Source organism: Falco cherrug, chromosome 8 (assembly GCF_023634085.1).
Source record: "Falco cherrug isolate bFalChe1 chromosome 8, bFalChe1.pri, whole genome shotgun sequence".
Classification (NCBI taxonomy): Eukaryota; Metazoa; Chordata; class Aves; order Falconiformes; family Falconidae; genus Falco; species Falco cherrug.
Window position 1 is genome coordinate 1,828,327 of NC_073704.1, and position 24,009 is coordinate 1,852,335.

Below are 24,009 nucleotides of genomic sequence, written 5' to 3' on the forward strand. Positions count from 1 at the left end.
TTATTGAAAGAGTAATTAGCATCACACTGTCACAGTGCAGCCTTGTGCTGTTTTGAAAAAATAAGGTCTCTGTGTCTGTTACCTTTTATTTTGCATGATGACCAAGGATTACTTGCTCTTTTCAGTCCCGTGATATTTTTGTCAGGACTGTCTTGGCCAAGGTGAGTGCTATGAGTCACGCAGCTCTGTTGGCATTGGCTTTTCATCTGGTCTTCCTCAGCGACAAACACTTCCAGCCTGAAGCCCAGGGAGCTGATGGGTTTATAGTCACAGTGCTTTCAGAGGCAGAATATGCTGTTGGTTCAGGCCTGAAATCTTGCTTTTCTTGGGTATTTACAGATGTAATTTTCAGAGAAACTCCTGTATCTTATGTGTATGTCTTTGGCAAATTTGAAGAAGTTGTTGCAGTCTGAGCTGCCTATAGAGGTGGGTTACTAGAGGGGCACTCAAGGGAACGGATGCCTGACATACCCAGCATACACAAGTAGTACAAAGGTGCTTGATAATTGTGTGCGACTGTCTGCACAACACAGATATCTGTATTGATGTATTGATGTAGTTGGTTTCTTTTGTACATCTCCTGATACCCTTGCAGTTTGCTGGCATTTCTGGGCACAGTTTGTTTTTCTACTAGTTATCCCAAAACTTTAAAGACCTGAGGATCTGGTGAGTATGAGATTTGTTCTCGGCCCAACCATAAATCATGGATCTGGGCTGCGAAGCTCTAAGTTTTTGAGGAGGAATGCCACATTTCTTAAAAAGTAAAGATGAAGATTTTTCTAGTAGGCTAATCCTACTCTCTTAGTGCCAATAGATTGGCTATCTGGGCCAGGACTACTTCTATGGGAATGGGGTGAACATGCACGGTGCATGTATCCACCTATGCATATATCCACATCTGAATCACAGTATTTACATAATAACCTGCTTACACTAGATATTTCTGTTAACATGTCTCTGCCAACCCAAGGCATGTGGGGATTTTCTGATTTTTAATTGTTTTTTTTTGGCCTCCTAGTGTAGACAAAGTCATACCAGTTATACCAAATCATGCCAGATTTAGTGCTGCTGTATTTTAGTTTGTTCAAAGAAGTGCATAGACTAAAATTAAAAGGGAAACACCACAAAAACATTAAAAATTCTTCTAATCCTTCTAGTCTTTACTAGGAGGCTATGCAGTCACATCAGCAAAACTAAATGTGGAATATCATTTTCCTTCTCTCTCAGCTGGATGGTGCATACATAAGAGATTATTGTCTTGAGTATCTTACAGCATTTTAATGCTCAGCAGAGCATATTCTGTGTTTGTAAGGGACGAGTAAATAAGAGCCATCTTTCCTGTAGATAAAAACTTACTTCTTCCTGTTCTACTGCTGTCTTCTCTCTGATTTATTTATTTAGCTGTTTCATATTGGAAAAATCTGGTTAAATTCAGTTACCACCTAAGAGAATTGTGCTGGCACATAGCACTAATTGTGATTTCTTGAAAATGAGATTAGTGTTTGGGACCAATGCCAGCTATGTGGTTTTGGGCTATAAAGTCACCTAAGCATAAGATGCTTGCATCTAGACGTGGTTTGCATTCGTTGTAGGCATGCAGACATAGCACCACACTTTTTTTTAATTTTCCATGTTTTGCTTTTCTAACAAATGAAGCTCTGTTTTGGGTTGAATTTTCTGTGAAGAGATGTTCTTTTTAGGAACATGGACACTGACCCAGATCACTGGGTAACCCTCACGTGACAGGTTGGTCTGTCATAGATACAGGTTGCAAGCGGGTGTCCTGAAAGGGAAGATCTCAGTGTCCTATTACGTCTCTCTTGTGCCTTCCCAGTTACTTTGTGAAAACGAGTTTCCGCCACTTACAGAAGTGCACTGTGTGTAATTTATGTTGTCCAGACTCTCTACCTATATGAAGGAGAGAACATAAACTGCCACTCAGGGTTGGTTGTTGCCTTTCATGTAGTATATGCTGAGCATTTTCCCTTTGGGGTTAAACTGTGAAACCTGTTGAAGCTAAACTGTAGCAGAGAGCGGCTTTTACTTTCATGAGATGAAGTACATGATGGTGTCATTCCAAGGCACTGCTGCTGTTTGGTCTTTCAGAGTGCTTTCTTTTTCTTTTGTTTGCATCTCTGTCCCCCAGCCTCTTTCCTTTGGACCTTTTCAGTGATCTCAAGAAAAGTTGAGGGAGTTGCTGACATTGAAAAAAATAGGATAGTCACAAGAAAAGGGGTGCTGTCCCGAAGTGCAGGCAGCCCTGAGCCTGGTTAGCAGTCATCAGGGCTTTTGCTGCTGTGGGTACTTGAGGAAATCTTTACAAGAAATCTGTATATCATTTGCATCCATATATGGCAGTTTGTGGCTTTTTTTTTTTTTTTAAAAGCAATCAAAGGAATGAAATGTTGTTAAAGTGTTCGTTATGAAAGGAGAGCTCTTAAACCTGCTTTCTGTTGGACCTCAGTTCCTGAAATATATTTCAGTTTCCTGGCCAAAGTGTGTTTCCCCTTTTGCAAAGCTAAGCTCTGAATGCAAAGTTGAATCACTTTACCTTTGTGTTGATTTTTCAAAGCATTAACAGCAATCCAGCGTGGGGCATTTGAAGCACTCTACATTCTTTAGTTTTTCCCAACGTGCTGGGTTGAACCCTTGCAAGAGAGGAATTTTTTGTCCTGTGTAAGGGCTCTGGTGGACATGTTCTGGCAGATTTGATTGCAGCATAAGGAATTCCTCCCTTTCTGCTATGGGTTCATGGCTGTTAGAGTCATTGTAAACATTTTTCTGGTAGTTTTTGTCCCAGGATCAGTGAGAACAGAAGGGATGGCTTGCCGGTGCTGCTGTTGCACTAGCAAAAGCTTGTCCCTGGGGGCACAGCCTTCCTGAAGTGCCAGCAAGGTTTCCCATTAGCCGTGACCCGATGCGCTGGCTGGCTGGAAGGGATGGTCCTGGGCCCTTTTTTGCTCCTTGCTGTGCACTCCTACCTTGTCCTGCATGCTAGTGCTAGCATTCGCTGGGCTGCTTGTTGAGCTTCTGAGACTCTTAAACCAGAAGAAAAATATTTGCTGCCTCTCGGACAGTGGGATTCATCTCCCCAGAATTATTTGCTGTGGACCACATGAGTGCCAGAGGAGTTTGTAGGGGAGCTGGTGGCTAGAGCAGGGTTAAGGGGGAGTGGGATTGTCCCTTCTCCTGGGACAGCCACCTGTGCTGTGCTGTGCTGCTGGTGGCTGAGATGCTGCAGATGTGGCACATGCCTTGTTCTGGCTTCTCTGCTACCAGAGGGTTGCAGAGTAGGTGACTGGGGACATGAGCACCTTAGGCTGTCGCAGCTCGGCCCCAGCCCTGGCGTGCCAGAGCCCTAAGGCAAAGTGAGGTTTTTGAACTGGAAAACAAAACACCAAAACACTTGGGCAGTTCGTATCTCCAGAACAGTGACAGTGCCTCATTTAAAGGTTCCAGTCTTATCTTTCCAAGTCCATGAAAGTTAAGGTGACTAACTTTCACAAGAGCCTCAGTAGTGTGTGTGACTGTCACCCAGCATCTCCTCATTTAGGGTGGTGGTCAGTAGGCTCCATGCTTTAACTTCGGGGAGGCACAGAAGACAGGCAGAAGGAACTGAAGCCTTGCATTCTTCAGGATACTAAATGGTGGATGTTGATGGATAAGAAAAACCTTGCAGATTTTCTTAGAGAAGGCGTGTCTAAAAATCCAGTTAATGTTATATATTTTCAGAAGATTTATGTGGCTGCATCAAGTTAAAATGTCAAAAAACTATTTGCCAGTAAATGAAAAAACCCCAAAAAGCTGAAAAATCTGAGTAATAATTCATGCTTTATGAAGCAAAGCAGCTACCTCCTGCCTAGTTTAGAAAGAAATTTCCTCTGCAGATAGGGTTTGATGAACAACATGTCTTTACATGATTTAGAAAAAAGAAGAGTTAGAAGTTTGGCCTATTCACAATAAACAGACAGTAACCGAAGACTGATGGTGCCCATTAAAAATGAGTAATTTCTGCAGGGAGAAGTGGCCTCATTGGTGACTACAACAAAGAAAAAGAGGTTCAGAAAACAGGATTGCAAACCAGGAAAAACTAGGGGAGAGAATACATATATTGCGCAGTCAAAGCTAGAAAGAACTACCTGCTAATATGTAGGAAATACATATTTTTTTTTATGCAGCAGGTTTTATAGTAGATCTACTGATTTTCCAGTAACTGAAATGTTTGGTCCATAGCAAGTTTTATTTTGAATAATCATGGAAAACAAAGTGATTCATTGTGGGCAAAGACAAAGTGAAAGATGGGTAGCAGTGATGACTTTACATTGCATGTGGACATTCTCAAAAATAAGCATTAGCCCTTCCTCACACTCTTGTGAAATAGGAGGGTTTGGGGTCACAAGGAATTTGTATCAGGACAAGGGTAGGTTTTTTTGCTGGAATAACAAGGATTAGACATCTAGTCTCTGAAACCAGTACACAAGTGGTAGACCAGGCAGTGGTTCTGATAACGCTGTTACACGGACTGCTGATTCTACTTCCAAACCTGGCACGTTATTTAGGTGGATAAATCTGTGCCGTGTTTTTGGCAACCGGATTTTTGTCGCTGGTGTTGTATGGGTGAAACTGGGATGCATTGAACTTAACTTTATATTTTGCTTTTACGGCATCTTACTGAAGCATGAATGCATCACTGATACTCTGTAAGAGGCATGATGGTTTCATATTCTGGTTGTTAATTTTTACCACTACTTAGCTCATTTTCTCCTTGAGGGCTTATTAGTGGGTTCTTCATTCAGTGACATGGTTGCCCTTTTTTAATCAACCTCCTAGAATTTAACATACGATATTACATATAAGGATGAGAACATTATTGCTTCATTCTTTTCACTCTAGTAATTTTTATATTACAGTGAATACCCTGATTAAACATTTATCTGGAAAGGGCCATGATGAAAAGAAAACGTAATTAAATATAGGAACTAAATATTGAACTCCTGACTTGAAGCTGAACTGATAAATGAAATTAAATTTACATGGGGGGAAGAAAAGTATTGTAAAACTCATCCAGTATTGCATTTTAATGTTTTATTTAAAGAGATCTACAAAGCAAGCTGCATATATCAACTACAGGAACTAATAATTTCTGAAGGTCTTACTTGGAACCTGCTTATTGTAATTATGTTATACTAGAGTTGCTTGGTCTTTGGGAGAAAAAAAAATAAAAATGAATCATTGGCATTTGAAATTCAAGCAGCACTGGTGCAGGAGAGCTGGGTTTGGATTTCCCAGTCAGATTTAAAAAACAAAGCAAACAAAAAACAGCAAAGCATTATACTTTATGAACAAGATAATTAAAGAGAAATTGGTCTGTGTCCCTCATATAAATACAGGTGTCAGAACTGGTAGGTGAGCGTGGTGCTTGGACTGGGGCTCGCTCTTGAAGGCTGTGCGTGTTGGCCCTCCCCGCATGTGTGTTCAGACTTCTTGGCACTCAGTGTGCTGAATCAGGAAGAAAGAATTGACTTTCCTGCCAGACTAATTATAGTTCTTAAGAGATTAATTAACCCTTCTTTCCCTACAAAGGGACTTTTATCAGTGAATCCCATGTCAGAGGGAGGCTGCAGAGTGTTACCTGCTGCTTGGGATCATTTTCAGGGATTGGCAGTGGCGGTGCAACGATGCTTGCAGCCAGTCTTGCATTGGGCAGATATCTTGGTGACCAAACCATGTGTGCAGTGTAATGCTTCCAGAATTACAATATGAGCCTGGAAATACTGCTGAATCCATGGCTGGCAGTGGATTTAGACAGCTTTGTGAGATAGAGTTGCGAAAGACAACCCACAGTTAAACATCTCAGGGGGGTAAAATCAACGTATATTTCTTGCTTTCTGCTTTATACTTTCCACAGAGTGCTTTTCATCTTCTGTACCTATAGCACAGTAAAATTACCTACTCCTTTCCTTCCTTCCTTATGTGTGCTGTGGGCCTGTGAAATGTTTGGATTATTTCTCTGACGTGATGCTCTCTGGTTAGATATGGGATGTGTTTTATCCTCTGGGAGTATTGGGCAGCTGACAGCCATGGTAATTGGTACCTAAATGGTAGACCCTGTGAAGTGTGGGTGTTGGGGATACAGGCCTTCTCACTGTTCTGCTTTGATTTCTGAACCAGTCCCGTGGGAAGAAAGGAGCAGGGACGATAATCTTCCCCCTAGCAGTGCGTTAATTATTGTGCCATCTGTGTGACTGAGGGTGTTGACGGGATTTCTGGTGTGATACGAGACAGCAGTGTGCTAGAAAGTGAACAATCACTAATGCAGCTCCCTTCCTTGGGACTAACCCGTGACTACTGGCCAGCTGCTTAGGGCGTCAGGGAAGATGGGTCCCCAGGCTGCTCAGCTCTCCCTCTGGCTGGGTGTGCAAAGCACAGGCCAGTGTGGGTCTAGGGAGTCCAGCTGAGGGTTATGGAAAGAAAATGTTGTCTGGACAGTGGGAACCAAGTGTGCAAAAAGGTTCCCTAAAGCAATTAATCTTTGTTTCCTCAGTGCCCAGGTCTGCTCTCCTGGCTTTTCGTTAGCTGTGACTATCACAGCTGGACACTGGACTCCCATGAGTTCCTCTGGCCTGACTGGGATGCTCTGCATCCGTGGAGGATGAGAGGCCTGAGCAGCTTGGTCTTGCTCCACCATGTCTGCAGCGCCCAAGCTGTGAAACTCTTCTGCATCGGGTTCTGCTTCTTTCATATACATGCGGGTTTGTCACTACATAGTTACCTCTGGAAATCTTTGTGCCCAGTTGATGTTCCAATGGATGGCCTTAATTTAAGGAGAGGCATTTTATGTATGTATGTATGTATGTATGCATCTTTGGTTTTGCAACCAGATTCAGAGCTAGGTTGCATTTTTCATACAGCCCTGACCTCTACCTTGTGGCATCTGCCTTGGAAAGGGGCTGGGACTGATGTTCGCAGCCTGGCAGAGAGTAAGCACGAGCAAAGGCTTTTGGTATGTGGCTTTTTGAATGAATGGTGGGCATGCAGATGTGACCCCAGTGCTGTGATGCCATGCAGACTCATGAGTGCTGGGATCTCTGTTCAGGTAGATGCCTTTTTTGGGTGGAACAGGGTGAGGAGGAGAGCACACACCTTTTTTCCTAGCTTTTTGTAATTCCATTTGTTCTGGTGCCTGGGAGTTCATTTACAGATCTTATCACCCATTCTTCTATAAATGCCAATTTACTTATGAAATTTAATAATGCTGTCACTTAACAAGAAGTACTGGAGAAATATTTTCAGTGCTTAGCAGATGTTGAAAACATAAAATCTGAAAATACTTGAAAAGGTAGTAGTTCCTACAACAATTTTACATGTGCTTCTCTGTGCTTGTTTCTTAGTCTCTGAAGTCTAGGAAGTGCTTTGAGATTGTGGGATGAAAAAATGTTGCTTTCTCCATCTGTAAAGTGTGATGGCTCTGAGCCCCAGTTTGGAGAAGGGAAATATGGCAGTTCAGGTGGCTTCTGCTGAGATGGTGGACTAGTAAAAGGGAGATCTTCAGTATGCAGCAGGTATGCAAACCTATTCGCTAGTGCCGGCCGCTAGGTCTCTGACTGGAATGCCCAGGGACAAACCAGTCATGGATCATTTTCGATGACAGGAGATGTGTTTAAAGCACCTGCATATTTAACATGTTCCGTAGATGTGTTTTTTGCCGTCTGCAGTTCTGACAGTCTCCTGCTACCTGTCTCGCTTGCTCACAAAGTGCAACGAATGTCTTGTTTACTTTGGAGGCAACGGCACACACATGTACTGGCACGGATACGACTTTTGCCACTTTTCAAAATGAACAGTGTAAGTAAGAGCAGTACCTATCCGTGCCTTGGTGAGCCAAGCCACGGGTTGGACACCTCGGGGGGCAGTGCTTCGTAACTCCTGCTCCGCTGCTGTGGCACACACTGCCTACAAAACATGTCCTGAGACACCTGCAATGGCTTTGGCAGAACTAAATGGCAGAGGCGTTAATCTGTCAGTTTCTTCTGATTTTTGGATCTCATTGTAGTTATCGGTGTCACCTTAGTGGAGGTTTGTAAATGCAGCGTGTCATTTACCTGTCAATTTTAATCAGTTTTAGGTAACACAGTTTTGAGTGGCTATAAATCAGAGAAGTTACCCCCTTTACAGGCTTCAGGAACCTTCAGCTTGTTCAGTGCGGGGTTTTTTCCCCTCCTATCATGCAAACAGACTTGTCATCTGTTCATTTATCTAGAACATCTTAATTACACTTTGCACACATAATGGTGTTTGAGCAGCAATATTTGTGAGAAATGATTAGGAGAAATGAATGTGAGAAGTGGTTTTATGAATGTGAGAAGTGGTTTTCTGACCGTGAGAACAGAACCCGTTACCACCTTCTTTTAAAAATGGCACAGATTAGAGAATCTAAAATAAACTCTGGGCAGAGGTGTGCAAAGGCATCACTGTCATAGGGCAAGTTTCAGGCATTACTTGAAGGTTCTAATGCAGGGCATAGTTCTTAAGAAGTCCGTGCTTTTAGAAAATTAAATGGTACAGTACGTGTGGTGGTTTGAACTGAAGTGATCATTCTGGGTGTTAGATGACACTGTAGTTTCTGTAAATGCATCCTGGAGAACTCTAAAGGTTTGGTCTTATTTTAAAGCTATGTGATCTTTAATATATACATTTCTTAACTTATTTTTCATTATATCTTTTTAAATTTCCAGTTGAAGCTTGTGGGGACAGCATTGTGAATTGTACTCGCACTAGGGAAATTGCTTCACCTTCATGACAGGTTATGCAACTTTTTTTTTTTAAGCTGAGGTATGTGACAGTTCTTCATGAAGGCATGAAAATTGAGTCATGTTTCATGATAACAGCAAGAGAGCATCTTGCTGTCTGCCCTGAGTCACAGCGCACTGGTGCTGCTGGCACACATAACGCTGTTAATTAATGGGGACGCATTCAGCAATCGAGGCAGGGCTGAGTTCAGTCTGTACACACGGTGAACTTCCCTTACACTCTGCGTTTCAGGACTTGTTTTTCAGTGGTAGTCCTCAATCTGGCTATTCTAGTTTTGGCCTTTTAAAAACACAAATGTAATCCTTTATATGTAATGTAAAAAGCCTAACTTGTTGCAGCGGGCAACATTTTCTAGTGACATTGCTCCGGAAAGGTGCAGTCGGGATGTCTGAGATCGTAGCCAGGAGGAAAGCTGCAGAGGACACGGGTGGTGGTCGGCAGAGAGCTTGTATGCTTGAGTATCTACAAGCTCTCATGCTTGTAGCAAATGAGGGACAACACAGTATCTATTCCTCTTTGCTTTCCGGTATTTGTCACTGATTTGTCTTTATCAGTCATGATTCTTCCCTGTAAAATTATAGCTCCCTCTTCCTCTTCCGTGCTATCCTAGCCTTCAGGAAGCTTAGCAGGAAGGATTGCTTTGACATTAATTTTCAGGAGAGCTGACCTTGGTCAATAAGAAAGACGTAGCAGGTTGCAAAGATGGAAAGATGTAGGATTTGCACAGCAAAGGGTATCTTAGCTTGGAGTTGAATGTAGCTGCACATATCCAGCCTGAGCCGAGTGTGGCTGGAGGCCGACTAGTGACGTCCAACTGTGATTTACTTCCCCCCTTATCTCTCTTAAACACTGCTTAGCAAACTCGGAGTGTGTCGCAGCCAACTTTTGCTCACTTAATACAGCAAGCTGAATGAAAGCTGGAGTCAGATAGCCCTCCAGTGAAAAACTGCAAAAAGACTGGCATGTTATCAGTTGTTTTGATACTTCCTACAAGAGCAAGCTGTGTTGTATGGTGCTTCCAGTATCTGAAGCAGAGCTGGCTGCTGGGATTGGGTACAGCCGCTGAGAAATGTGATTTGTGCTTTTCTTTCTTCACAGAAACCTGCCTAAAGTATTTCCCGAGGCTGTTCTCAGAATCTGTGTCAGCGCAGCAAGTTAGCTAGTGGCAGCTCTGTCTCAGAGAGTAGAAAATTAACATGGTGACACTGCAATAACTTTGTAAGATAACCCAGATCAGAAGAGTCTTGTTCTTAGTTTGCAGAAATTGTTCAAATATTTAATATGACTCAGAGTTGGTTTTTTTCCCTTTTTTTTTTTTTTTAAATCTCTCCCCCCCCCCCCCCCCCCCCCCCCATGGAGACAGTCATAAAATTCAAGTGAGAAACACTTAAAATGCTTCTAGGACCCAAACAGTTTCAGGGACGAGGGGAACTGGAGTTAGACTACATCAGAAACATGCAGTCTGTCCCCATGGTCTGCATACTGCTGTGGCACGGAAAGGGATGAGAGATTTCCTGTGTTTCACTCGGCTGTTTATGGCTGTATGGATTTCACCTTCTAAATTTTACAGGATGTCCAGCTTACAAGTTAGACGTCTGAATTCACTTATAAAAGAGACCACTGAAAATCCAGATTGCCTTACTTAAAGCTCACTGAAAATCCAGATTGCCTTACTTAAAACTTGTAACAGTATAGCTCTGGCCTTTTGAGGTTTGTGGAGGAGTAGGACCAGCGCAGTCCCAGTTTTGGTCTAGTTGGATCTGAAGTCTAGACTGCTAGTCCAAAGCAGGAGGGCAGGGTGCTGTGGGTGGCTTGTCCTCACCAGCGAGACTTTGCTGCTTTTCCCTCCCCTTCTAGTTACTCCCTCAAGATTCTGCCTGTGTTTAAACAGCCTGAAGTTTTCTGTACAGGCATCTCGCTGGGATGGAGAAATGTATATTCACCTATTTTGCCAACATCGCCATGTTCCCATGGCTTAGCGCTCTCTGCCAACCATTGTTTTAGCTCCGTGCACTGGGACTGAATTCCCCTTGGGCAAGTCCCGTTTGCGGCATAGTTTGGTTGGTCAATGAGACTTTGCAGATAGCATAGAGAAACTGTCGTCCTACTCATCTTACCCCAGCGGAGAAGGGAATCTGGAGTCTACGTGAAGTGGCTGCAAGCAGAAGAGTCCTGTACTTCCCCATGCAAAACTCTCTGTGAAAGCAGTTTGGTAGATGTTTGGGAACAGGCCGGTTCCTTTTTTTCTTTCCTTTTTTAAAATTTTTTTTTTTAACTCCTTGCAGTCATGGTGGATTAAGATGGGGAGATGGCACGACCTTTCCCACCCCTCTGAAACTTTTCCCATCCCTCCAAAAGGTCCTGCAGCTTCATGTGTTGAGGGAGCTGTTTTTAAAAAGTGCCAAGCATTGCTCTCAGTCTTTTAGATGTAGTTCGAAAGTTTTTGCCATCAACTTCAATGCAAACAGCATTAGGTGGCCCTTAAATGCATTTTGTTTGTCCTGTCCCGAAAGTCTAAGGTCTGTGACACAGCAGTGCATACTCTTCTGAGGTGCTGGGCAGCCCGTGGGTGGTGAGCTACACGTAGCAGTGTAAGCAAGACATCAGGGAAGGAGACATACAGGTCCTGAATTACCATCGCCACCATGAAAAGCAGGCAAGAGCTTCACAAGGACGAAGAGAAGGAGGCTGTGAGGCACAGAGATTTGCTTTGTAGCAGATCAGAGCAACAGGGTGGCCTGAGAATGGACAAAGTGGACAACAAACAGGACAGTGCCTTGCCAAACCAGCTCCATGAGGCTCTCAGAATTTTCTTTCTGAATCCCATGTAAATGCCAAATCAGAGCCTGTGGAACTAAATTAGTAACCATCTCCATTCATTTTCATAGTTCTTTACAAGTGACTCAAAACTTCAGAAGCTAGTGAGATCTAAGTTTTCTTCTGGAGTTCATGTAGGGGGTTCGTTTCCCATAGCGTGATCCCAGAATGACATCTCCTTTTCAAAGGAGGCATCTAGGTAGCACATCTAAGGCAGTGCAGATGTGTTCTCTGTGCTCTTACTCAAACATCCTCTTCTCTGATGGGCAGAAAGACTTGAAGAGCTCCCTGTTAAAAGGAAACGTTCACGTACCACAGGCATCCAGCCGCAGTGGTGCGGCCAGTGGGTGGCCAAGGAATTGTAAAAGAACGGTAAAGTCAGACTGGATGGGGAAATCCTCTGGTTTGTTTTGGTTTTATCATTTAGCTAGGTTACTGTAATTCAGCTTTCCTGATTTCATTAGGTAGCTGATCAAGCTGTCACCAGCTCTTTCTGCTGTTGTCGTTGAAGAGGTTGAGAGTAATGCTCTGCTTAACAGAGCGATCAAATATGGACGTGAAGCACATTGCCACTGCCTTGACAGCAGGCAGCTACGTGCTTTAGCTGAGTAAGTGGTGTGGGTTGCTTCTTGTTTTGTTGTAAGGTTGCATATTTACTGAGCTAAATTTGACAAGACTAATACAGGAATATTTACAAAAGAACTCGAGAGGAGATCATGATCTGTAGTCTGTAGAGACTCAAGGTACAGATGGTTTTTTTCTTACAAAAACCTCTTGTTTTTTTAAAAAAAGGAACCTAATTTTTTTTTTTTCAACCTTCAAAGTGTTCCTTTCTGCAGACGTTCCTTTTGGCATCAGATGTGTGACTGAACAACACAGAATAGTAAGTTTTTCACTTTTGAAGTGGAATGGTTCACAAAAAATAAACAACAGGCTGAAGTGTTAAGCTATGCAAGTCTAATTAATTTCAGCTTTAATAAGCTATGTCCTCTAGCAAATTACAAATGGATTACAAATGGCACCTGAAATTTGGGTTTAAAAAGGGTTTTGTAAAAACTGACTCTTCTCCCCTCTTTCTGCCTTGCCTGAGCACTTTGTGTAGTGGAAGGGCAGCAGAAGTGGATTGCACTCTTTCCCTGTCTTGTGGTGCCTTTTGTTCACTTGATGATTCTTGGCCCTCCTCTGTTGCAAGGAGGCTTTTATGAAACTATGTTTGGAAACGAGCGGGGCTTGTCTTGACCTTGCTGGGATGGTCACTCCGTGGCTGAGCACCCCCACACCAGGCCTTTGTCTCCAGAAAAGAAAGCTCTGTTTGGGCAACTGTCCCAGGCCAGAGCGGATCGACATGTCTAGATGTGATATGGACAGAGAGAGGATCTCTACCATGGCTGGGCTGTGCCTGACTGCAAACCTTACCGCTTGGCTTGTACGGCAAGAACTGGAAGTGATAGTGAAGACAGAGCTGCGCGTACAAAACGAGTTAGCTGTGTTGGGAACTGAGGTGCTGAGCCCCTTTCTTGCCTCCCTTCTCAGTGCTGAAGGATTTCATTAAGAGAATGTGACTGCAGCTGGAAGCTCCTTGAGAAGTAGGAGGAGGAAGATTTGTATCCTTCTTCCTCAGCTGATGAGAATGCTTATTCAAGACGAATTTTTCTCAGATACAGACATGTACTTAATGCATGGGATTGTGTGTGGTGAAGGGAAGGTTCACACTGACTGAGTTGTGACAGTAGTCTCGGAGACATCTTGCAGCCTCTCCAGAGGGATCCAGACAAAGGTGTTCATAACTTGTGATGGTAGCTTGCTGGAAGAAAGAGTGTAATAGTTCATTACAGCTCTCAGACTCATCTTTTTAACTTGGGTCTGTATAAAGTCATTTTGAAGCAGCTCAGTTTTTCACAATCAGATGCATCATGTAGATCCTGAATGGTTTCTAAAGTAAAGCCAATTTTGAAACCTTTTTAAATTTCCATTTCATTTCTTTGGCCTGGCTACCTAGCATTGCAGTCATCAGCAAAGCTTTATCTTTTTTTTTTTTTTTTTTTTTTTTTCCCCTGCCTGTCAGCCTCAATAGTTTGGTTGATGATGACTATGAGGCTATTATCAGGATATGTTGAATCAAACTAACTTTGCTAATCTGTTCCAGATTCAAAATAGAGGTAAAACATCTGCTTTAGTTGTCGAGCGGAGCTTCACGCCAACTGCAGCACGCCTAATGCAAAGAAAGAGATGAAATGCTGTTATGGACTGATCTGCATGTTCACACATAGTTACTCTGCCATTAATGAAAATAACACTGTCATCAGCCTCAGTAGTTAAACATTTTCAATGTGAAATTTATACTAGCTTTGCAGAAGGTGAATGACAGTGACTAAAATCTGCAAAGGATTTTACTATTTTATGGAAACAGTAATAACTGACCATGGTGCTCTTCAAGAGCATCGAGAGCTCTATGACCCTCTGAGAGAAATCGGGAAACATAAACGTTACCGATTGATGTCTTTTAAAGTATATTTGAGACTGGCCGTGTACGATAAAGTAAGCTGGGAGATTTTCTGACTTTTTCTGGGGCTGGCAGGAGGATGGCTGTTGAGATGGCACTTGTTCACCAGAAGATGAGCTGCACTGCAGTGCTTAGGAGATAGGCAGTGGTGAGGCTTAGTGTGTGATGCCCAACATAAAGGGGAAGTTACTTGAACCTGAGCAAGATCTACCTGTAGTATAATGGAAAAACTCAGCAAATCAGATGTTTCAGATTTTGCTCAAGTCCTCAAAATATCTTGTCCCTCCCTTACATCACTTTCATGACCCGAGGGGTTTGCTGTTGTCTGGGGCTTGGTTTAGACACCCATATCAGCAGGACCTTGGATGTGTTGCAGGTCACTGCTAGGAGGAAGGTGAGATTCAGGAACATGCGAGATTGTGACTGCCAGATGTGTCTGTCCTTAATAGAAACTCAGTGTGTGAAGTCATGTGAAGAGACCCAGAGCTGTAATTACCTTCTGACAAGTAACTGAAGCAGGGTCTGAAAGTTGTGCTGGGGTCACAGCACGTGTTAGTGCGTTTCTGCCCAAAGGCACAACACCCCCACTGAACTTATGGAGATACATGTTTTTTTATTGATTGCTGTAGAAATTTCTCTAGCACCATGTGCCACACTATAGAAGTAATTGCCCCTTTTATGGTGTAATCCCCAGCTGAAATGCTAGAAAATGCATGTTCTCTGCTTTTCATTGGAAGTGCAGTCTGCTGTAGCTTATCCTTTTTGCATTAAGCTTTGTATTTATCTAAGTGCAGTGTGAATTTTGTTGGGCTCTTTTGCTTTCGTGTGTTCAATCCCTTGCCTACTGAAGCCTGCAGAAAAGAATCCTTTTGACTTTCAGTGATCTCTGGACTAGATCTGGTTTTGAAATTATGGTCTTCTGCCATTTGCTGTATGTAACTCCGCCAAATTGGTCACGATGTCCTGGTTTGTATTGCCTTCAGTGGAGCAGCATTGCATCCTCCTTGTGAGCAGCCGTTCAAGCTCTGTATGTCTTCGATGTGGAAAGCAGATGATTTCTTCTAGTAACAACCTTTTATGTATTGCAAATTGTTCTCATGTTTCCTGTGTATTTTCTTCTGTGTAGGCTGAATAGCTCTGATCTGTTTAGATTTTCCCTGTAAATCACGCTTTAGAGCTCTGGTTTGGTCTAACTGATGTCTCACTCGAGTCACAGCCTAAGCAGTGCTGAGCAGTGTGGCAGGACTGCTGTGTGTTTTGTAAGCTGTATTCCTATTTTAAGGTCTGTTCCTCTTTGGTAACAATGTTTGGTTACATTCAGTTAGTAAGCTGCAGTGTCGAATTCTTTCTTATACAAAACTGCCATGTAACAACTCTGGATTTCTTGCTAACAGGCATGCTGTTCTCCTCTGTACTGAAAAGTGTCCTCATCTTCCTCCAGCCCAGTTGTTTGTATAATTTGTCGAGGTGGTTGTAAATGCTGGTTCTGCCCTCCAACGTCCTTGTAGTCTCTTGTAGTTCAGGAGTATCTGCAAATTTATTAGGGCACTCTCTGTTTCATAGTGGCCGCCTTTGTGTGTACATTAATGTAAACCAGAGCCTGTTAACCGGCGGAAGTCCTAATCTTACAGAGTAAGATCTTACAGGATCAGATGCCACTTTAATAGTTCTCTAAATCAGGATTAATTTTCTAAAAATGACAGGCTTTTCATTAGAGTATATGATGAGGATCAGTGCATGCTGCGTGTATCGGCTATAGCACTTAATTACAGTACCGACGGAGATCCGCTGGACTGTTCCTCTGTGCTGTGGGGTGTCCAGGGGGCCAGGTGGAAGAAGGTCTGGCTGTGCTGCTGCCTGAAGGAGGAATCTGAAACGGTTGCTGAAGCCAGCTGCGGTGTCTGTAGGTGTCCTTGCTCGTGCTTACCTCAGCGAGGAAGAGAGGGGTAAGTCATGGTTTCATAAGCGATAAACTGAGGGAAGATAAACTTGCAACATTTCCGTTTCTCTCCTTTTTTTCTTTTTTTTTCTCCCCTTGGTTGCCATTGCTGCTGGTAGTCGGGTGAAGGCAGGATGTCAGCGGTCCCCAGAGGATGTGGGGCCACTGAGTGGAGGAGACATGTCACTTTAGGTGGGCAGCTGCAGCCAGCATGACTCTGGTTGTTCCCCAGAGCATTCCCCTCTGTGCACAGCGTTTCTTTTAATAATCTTTTTTTTTTTTTTCTTACCCCCTTGTGGAATTCAACACCTATGCAATTGTTAAAAAAACCAAAATGGTTGGTGTCCTTGAAAGGTGTTTCAAGACAGGTGAGCAGGAAACGAAGCTTTTGGTAGGGTTGGTGTTTTTCAAGTGAGCTTCTCCCCTAACCGCTTTATTCTTAAATCTCTAGCAAAGAGCAGACGTGTCATCAGGGTTGCTGTTGCTCTGCCCTGCTGCCAGCCGTTGTGTTTCTCTTGAGGTTTGTAACGTCATGGTGCCTGGCCACCTCTCAGCCATGCTTCTGGCAGGGAGAAAGCGCAGGGCTCTTCTGAAAGCAGGGGTGGAACGCAGCACAGCGCCTCTTGCTTGGGAGTTCACTTAAACTGATTTACACCAGCTGGAATTTACGCCCCCAGAGATTTTACTCTCCGCCGTTGTCTTGTTCAGAAACATTGCCTTGGTGCCAGGCCTGCTTCCTTGCTCCTGCCTAGATGATAGATGGGAGTGTGGGGGAGGGGATAAAAAAAAGGGAGCGGGAGGAGAGAAGGGAAGCAAAGGCTCTGGGAGTCAAAATAGTGATGTGACAAGAAGTACTCAAATGGATTATTGCTGCAGCACTCGCTGCTGGGAATGTATAAAAAGAATTGGTACTTTTTTTGGTAGTGCCCTTACAATCCCGTGACCGTTATTTAATGGTGTAATGGATATATCTGTTGTGAGGTATTACACAACACATACTCTGTGTCAAGAGAAAATCCCAAGAAATGTTGAACAAACAAATTCAAGAGGGCAAGAAAAATTCAGGATACCATTTGATGGATTATCCTCAATTTTTGTAGGTATTCCAGCAAATCTTATTATGTGACAGACTTTCCTCTGCTAAAATGGGTAACAAATGGTGGTGAATATAAGAAATGTTATACTACTATGTTTATTTTTGTCTCCTTCAAAAAATGCTTTCATATTTTAACTAGTCTGCAGCCTGCTGAGTCTTTGTCTCCACTTGATTAATGTAACTTCAAGACAGTGTTTATTAACTACTCTTCTGATATGATCTGCAGGCACTTAACCCCCCCGCCCCAACCCCAGATGCCAAACCCAAAACCCACCACTTAATTCGAAACTGGTGGACAGCCTCCAGTAGTAAGAATGAAGGAAAGGACACTGGGCAAGCTGAATTAAACATACTTAGCTCTTTTCCTTTTTAGAAGTGATGTACATTTAACATGCCATGAGTTATTTTGGTGCTTTTAACTGATAAGTTTAACAAAGCATCCGCCGTTTGTAGCGCGTTTGGTGTATAGAGGAATTTCAGGATTCCAGGAACGGCAGGATGTAACCTTCGCTTCACCTGGAAACATAAGCAATTCTTAGGGCAGTTGATAGGCTTCATAATGAAAAATGGGAGGCAGCCAAAATCTGGAGCCAAGCTAACAGCCAGAAATAGATCTGCCGAGAGTCTTGTTTTGTACTGTCCAGAACGGCGTATCAGAAATGGTGCGAACAGAAATGCTGGGCTTGAACTGGCATTGCACAAGCAGAGTCAGCCCTGACTATTTTCCTTTTTAAGTATCATGAAAGCTTGACTAAATAAATGTTGCGTTAAAGTTTCAGCTGTCTTAACGTGCTGTAATACTTTTCCCCCAGATAGTTTTCCTTTTGCTTACGGTTTTCTTTCTTACGCACTTGCTTGAAATGCAAGTGTGTATTGGATAGCATGTATTTGCAATTAAAGGTGTTCAAGTGTACATCACCTAAGAACTGCAGGTCCCCTGCTCCAGCAGCGTGGAAAGGGGGCAGCAAGGAGAGAGGCAAAAGTTTAAATCTCTTGGAGAAGATGAGTGGAGGGAGGGGAGAGCGCTGGTCACAGAGGGGACCAGAACGGGAGGGTGCAGGGGCTGGCAGGGGGGCAGGGGTGTGAAGCAGGTTTATTCCCATTACTTCGCAAGCAGTGTGCTTATGGAAAAGTAAACTGAAGTATATTCTGGTTTGCACATCACTTACTAAATGATTGTGATGATGTTTAATTGTAGAATCAGATCTGTTGTCGTTTTTACCTGGCTGGAGATACGGAGTTCTGCGGGTGGGGTGTAAATGCAAGCGGCGGGGGTCCTGCTGACCGGGAGCAGAGAGCTGGGAGCCCATGGGAGCCCAGCCTGGGCTCCAGCCCCAAGCCCGGTTTGCCATTGCAAAGGCCTAACTGATAGGGAGGGGAGATCATGTCAGAGCAGGTGGTGCAGGTTGTGTTGTGACGGCCCTATTCCCTTCCCAGGGCAGAGCGGTTCGGGCTGGCCTTTCCCAAACACAAGCACTGGCAATGTTCAAAGCGAGAGCTGGGCGGGAAAGTGTTTCTCAGCTTGTCGCTGGACGATCTTGTTTCAGGCATCTTCATTGCTACTGCTTCAATCCGTTGTCAGCGATTAGACTTTTTTCCCCTTCTCCTCATGATGTACAGTAGCTGCGATGAAGCAGAACCTGTAGTTTTGGAAAATACACTTTTTCACCTGAAGCTGGGGATTTGATTTTTCCACCCTCAGGTTGCGGAAGGGTGTTTTGCGAGGCTGAATGTCCAGCCTCTAAAGACGATCAGTGCCGAATACCAGGCACTGGGCTGAATTTGGCTGGAGGGGTGGGAGTGCTCCCAGGGCGCGGGTGCCCCCGGGCCACGCTGCGTGGGGGCTTCGCGGTCGGCACAAGCCCCCGGCTCTCCAGCAGAGTGGGGCTGGAGCTGCTCTGTGTCAGTAGCTGTTGGGGCAGCTTGTGGTTCATCACCATCCAGCTAGCGACGTATAACCAGTGGTTAAACTCAGGTTTTATTAATGTCACCGGCAGTGGCAGTAGCTGATGATCGTGTTAGAATCACTATAATCCAACTATTTCTGCACCAAGTATTTCTGGAAATATTAATTTGTGAAGCCACTCTAGGAAATGCTGAGTGCACGCCTAAGTGGGAGCTACCTACAACCATATTAGCATAACATGAATTGTTCAGACATATGTGAACCATTACTTAAAATCCAGAACCACTTACACGTTACTGAGTGTTTAACTAATCTTTGGGGGAGGAGGCAAAGCACTGAATACAAACCCAGCATTGTCTGTAGCACACTGAATGCCTTTGTAGACATCCTTGCCCGATGATGTCGGTGCCGGTCAGTACCCCTCCCGTAGGGTTAGACCATACTGGTAGCCCTGGGTAGGTGTGTGCTGGGGTATTTTCACAATTGGTTGCTGAGCTTTTCTTGGCGTGTTGATGAAGGTGCCATTCACCCTTTGCATGGACAGATCAGAGGGACAGGCCCTGGGGCACCAAGGCTGTGGGCAGGCTCAGGAGATGCTGGGTTGTCCAGGCAAAGGCAGACGTTCCCCCTCCAGCTCCTCTTTCTTTAAAAAGTTTAGGTACAAAGATGCTCTTGAAGTTAAACATACGCTCTAGTTACACTTTATATATACATTTTTTCCTAGTCTCAGAAGAGCGTAACAGCAAATGAAGCAAGCAGTGATCGATTCTCCACTGCTTCTGGAGTATGTTCCCTGTGTGCCCTGCACCATCAGTGCTAAAGTCCTTTTTATGAACTGAAGGATGCATGAGCCTGAGGTTTTGGAGAAGCTAAATAGAAAGTGGCTGTTACAAATGATGTGAGGAGCAGTGGGGAGCCATTGCAGAAAAAATTAACACTTCTTGCAGTGAAACTTAAATGCCCAGTACATCCCTCTAAGCAACTTAGAGCACACTGTAGCAGCAAGTTATAAAGTCATTGGTGTGGGGAAAATGTCAGAGCACAGTTATTTTGTGTTATTTAAACAGTAGCTTAAAGACAACACAAAGACCTCTCAAAGTTCGTAAGTGCCATCTGCCCAGAGTTTTTCTTCCTTTCGGGAGCACTGATCTGTGTGTTGTTGAATACCTCTGTGTGTCACGCAAGTTTGGTGGTCCTTGAGTGTGGCAACACAGTGGAACAAATTAAGTAGCAATGTGTAGACATACATACTGTCCTTTCTGCAGTGGATTACGTGCAACCCTTATGAATAATTGGGCTAGTCTGCAAAAAAATGGAATGACATAAGGAGATAGAATTAAATTAAATGAAAAGCTTTTTTTCCTGCTGTATTTGAAATACCTCAGTGTACAGGGTATTTATTGGTCTGGTCAGTACTAGGTAGGTACATTTGCTCACTTAACTATGCTGTCAGTTTGCTGTAGTGCTTCCAGAGGACCAGTACGCCCTATTTACAGATTTGATTTTCTCCACTGGCCTTTCAGTAGCTTGGACAAGTATTCCTTAGGAATTGCTCAGTAGAAATCTGTAATTGCTCTGAAACACCCCTTAGCAACCATCCAAGGACATTCTTCTCCAAATACCAGCTCTGTGAAAGTACTTTGCTGTCATAAACCAGTATATAGAAATTCCAACAGAAACACAATCTTTGAAATAATAACAACTTGAGAGTAGAATTCTTTTTTTTATTTACCCAGCAATTAATTCCTAAAACACAGTAAAAGGTTTACACCTGTTGCAAGTGAAACAGACTGAAAGGCCTGTTAAAAATGCTTAGTGTTGAATAATTTCTGTACATGGAACTGTATAAATACTAAACACCAGGGAAATGCACTCTAAGAATTAAGAGAAATCCAGTTAATGACTGTTCACTCATGCAGACTTCGGAGTTAAAACAGCATTTCAGATACTCATGTGTACACTCGGAGGGAGAACGTCCTAAATTAAGATTTAGGAGTAACAGGAGTAGGCTGTGCTGTGACCAGTGCAAGGAAATAGATGTACGTGATGTGGCGTTGCAGACAGCCTTGTAATCCTGATTAATGGGAGTACCTGCAGAAAAAAAGAGGTGTTTGGCAAAACACTGACAAAATCAATACCACTTTGAAATCGTTGTGTGTCTTTTAGTTAAAGAGAAATGAGTACATGGACATATCCAAGTGTTTAGTCCAGCAAGTTGATGTAATGCAATTAGAACAAGTGAAGGATCGATATATAACTTCTTTTCACTCACAAGACCAAATGATAGCATAGTATATCAAATCAGCGTGGGAATTGATGATCCTTTCCCTGTCTGCCTCTGGCTGCTGTCAAATGGCTTAAATAAGTCCTTGTTAGTGAGTCAGGTTACCTAAAATCAAGACAAAGTATTTTAAATATGTCACAGTTACTCAACAAAAATACTTACTGGTTTGCTAGGAGCTTCAGCACCCGCTTCAGACATAGTAATTAAGATGATGCTTGAGACAGTTTACTTAAATGCTGCATCTCATCATCATCATCATCAGGGGTTCGAAGACCTGCCAGTGCCGCTCGATAATAGTCTTGCCTTTCCTCTGTCAGATCTATGGAGGAGAATTTCTCAATGCCATTTTTTCTCTGCTGGTGTGGGCATTCTTCCACCTGGGTTTAAGCTCTCTGTTGCTGAAATAGTCATTGTACCTTCAGTCCACCAAGCTCATTTACCTGGTGGAATGAGGTCCAGCTTGTGATTGCCCTGTATGCAGTAAAGGTAGGGATGTGCTCCAGCATCGGAAGGTGTCTGCGAATAAAATTTTATTTTTACTGTAACGCTCGTTACAGCACGAAGGAAAGAGTGTTTTAATATTATTAAACTTGTTGATGAGTTTCATACTTATAATAATAACTGTAGAAGAAGCAACATGGAAAGGTTTTTGTTAGCTGCTGGTGTATGTTTCAGGAAAAAAATGTGAACACTCCCAACTGAAATACTCTTCAAGAATTTGGAAGCGCTGGAGAGCTGAGTTGATGAAACAGTTGTTCATCATTCCAAAGCCTGCACCCTTGCTTAATTCTAATAATAGTTATACATAACCTGCTCTGTGCTTTCTTTTTGTTTTGTTCTTTTGTTCATTCTGAGTGTTTAACAACTTCTGAATTTGAAGAATTTTAAAGCAAAATATTTCTGTTAATGAAATGACCTGTTAATGATGATGTCACAGGTTTTAGAAATTATTTCCAGAAGTATACTGTATCCTTTTATGATAATTAGGAAGTGTCATTATCTGTCTTTCAGGAATGTGGGGGAAAAAAAAAGTAAAAAAAAAATTATTTGAAGTTGAAGTCATTTATGCATGAACATGGTTTTCACTGAAGAACAAGAAAGTAATCTGTTAGGTCATTGGACATCCATCATCAACACGTACCTAATGGCACAAGCTCCATTTCATCACTGTCAGCTGCTGAATGGAGCAATACTTTCCCCATCGTGCTGGTGGATGCAGATGTACATTCTCAGCTTTGACCTCAAATTGCAGCAGCAGCACTGCAACATACTTCTGACATATTTTTCCTAAACAGGTCATTATACAAGACTCTGCATCTGATGCAGAAGCATGTCTTAATATGTAATAAAAATTCCTTAACAGTAATGTGTTTCTCACTTCAGAACTGATACCTTGGAAGACAAAGTAAAATCATGAAATAGTGAATCACAAAAATGGCCAGTTGGAGAAGGCTGCACAGCAGTGACTCGAGATGGTTACTGACCTGTACTGGTTTGATCTGTGCTTTCCAGTTCCCAGGCTCTGATCATTCTCTGGTATCTCTGTCTCTTGCTGTCATGATTAGCAGTGGTAGATTCTACTGTAATTAATTTATAAAAAATAAATTTCCTGGGAAAAAGGGCTGCAGGACTAAGGCCTTTTCAAATGGGTATGTGGCAGCTGTCTCCTGCCAGCAAAGTGGTAGGCATCAGCAGTGTGAGACTTACAACCTGTTTTAGAGGCACAGCAAACGCTGAGTTTGATATGAGGAACTGCATGTAGATATGACTGGTCTGATGGACAAAACCTGAGATGAGAATCTTATACACGTTACAGGTCTAAAGAACACAGTGTTATTCTCAGTCTGCCTTGTGTGTTAAGTAGCTGATGCTAATTACAAAGGACAAGTATTTCGTGTAAAACCGGGGGTCTGATTCAGATTTCTGGGAGAGGGAAGAAGGGTCAAACTGTCTTACTGTAGACTTTCCCCTTTTTTTAATGTAACGATGCACGGTACTCTCTCCCTATTAAAAGAAAACCAACACCTGTATCAGTATTTAAACTTTTTTTAAAAAATCCAATAGATCTGAAGTTTGTTGAGTTTTCCTCTTGGTGGTGGTGCCTCTGTCTGCAGTCTTGGCTCACATGTCATCAAAGCCCGGCTGATACTTTTTGCTGGGTGTCCCTGCAAGTGGGTTCAGAGACTAATCCGAGCCCCTGGGGGTATTTGTTGCTTGGCCACTGGGTTGTGTTGCCATTCAGTTTGAAATGGAGGAGTTCTTTGCTTTCCTGTTTCTTTTGTTATTTAAATGTTATGAGAAACATACATGACACAGAAATATTTTGGTGTGAGCATTCTAATTTCATAAATATTTGCTGGTTCTTCGTAGCTGTTAATGTTTGGTTTGTGCTACCTCTAGGAAATACTAATTTTTATTAGCGTGCTGGTGGGCATAAGATTAAAGAATTGCTTGAAATGATTTCTTTTGGTAGAGAAAAATGCAGAAATTGGACTATCTCATTCTTAGCTAAATTTTGATTTGTTTGAGTTTGGCAGATGAGGCAGAAGGGAACAGACTGAGGTCTGGTGGGGAATAGTCTGTGGCTGTTCACACATGGGCTGGGAAGGAAGCATGCTAAAGAGGTCCAGTGAAATGCAAATTTTTTTTGTTC

General features: G+C 43.0%; 1 protein-coding gene across 6 annotated transcripts in view; it reads left to right on the plus strand.

The window, feature by feature from the left end:
* The window catches only part of ANKRD44 (ankyrin repeat domain 44), a 143,399-nt gene that overhangs the window by 38,955 nt on the left and 80,435 nt on the right, over positions 1–24,009 (plus strand). Inside the window, exon 1 of one of the 6 annotated variants that reach the window (XM_027807079.2) lies at positions 15,968–16,077. The exons of the other annotated variants lie outside the window; for them this stretch is intronic. The gene's annotated coding sequence lies outside the window, so the exon portion shown is untranslated. Of the gene's footprint in view, positions 1–15,967; positions 16,078–24,009 lie in introns of those variants that run through there. 6 annotated transcript variants of the gene reach the window in all.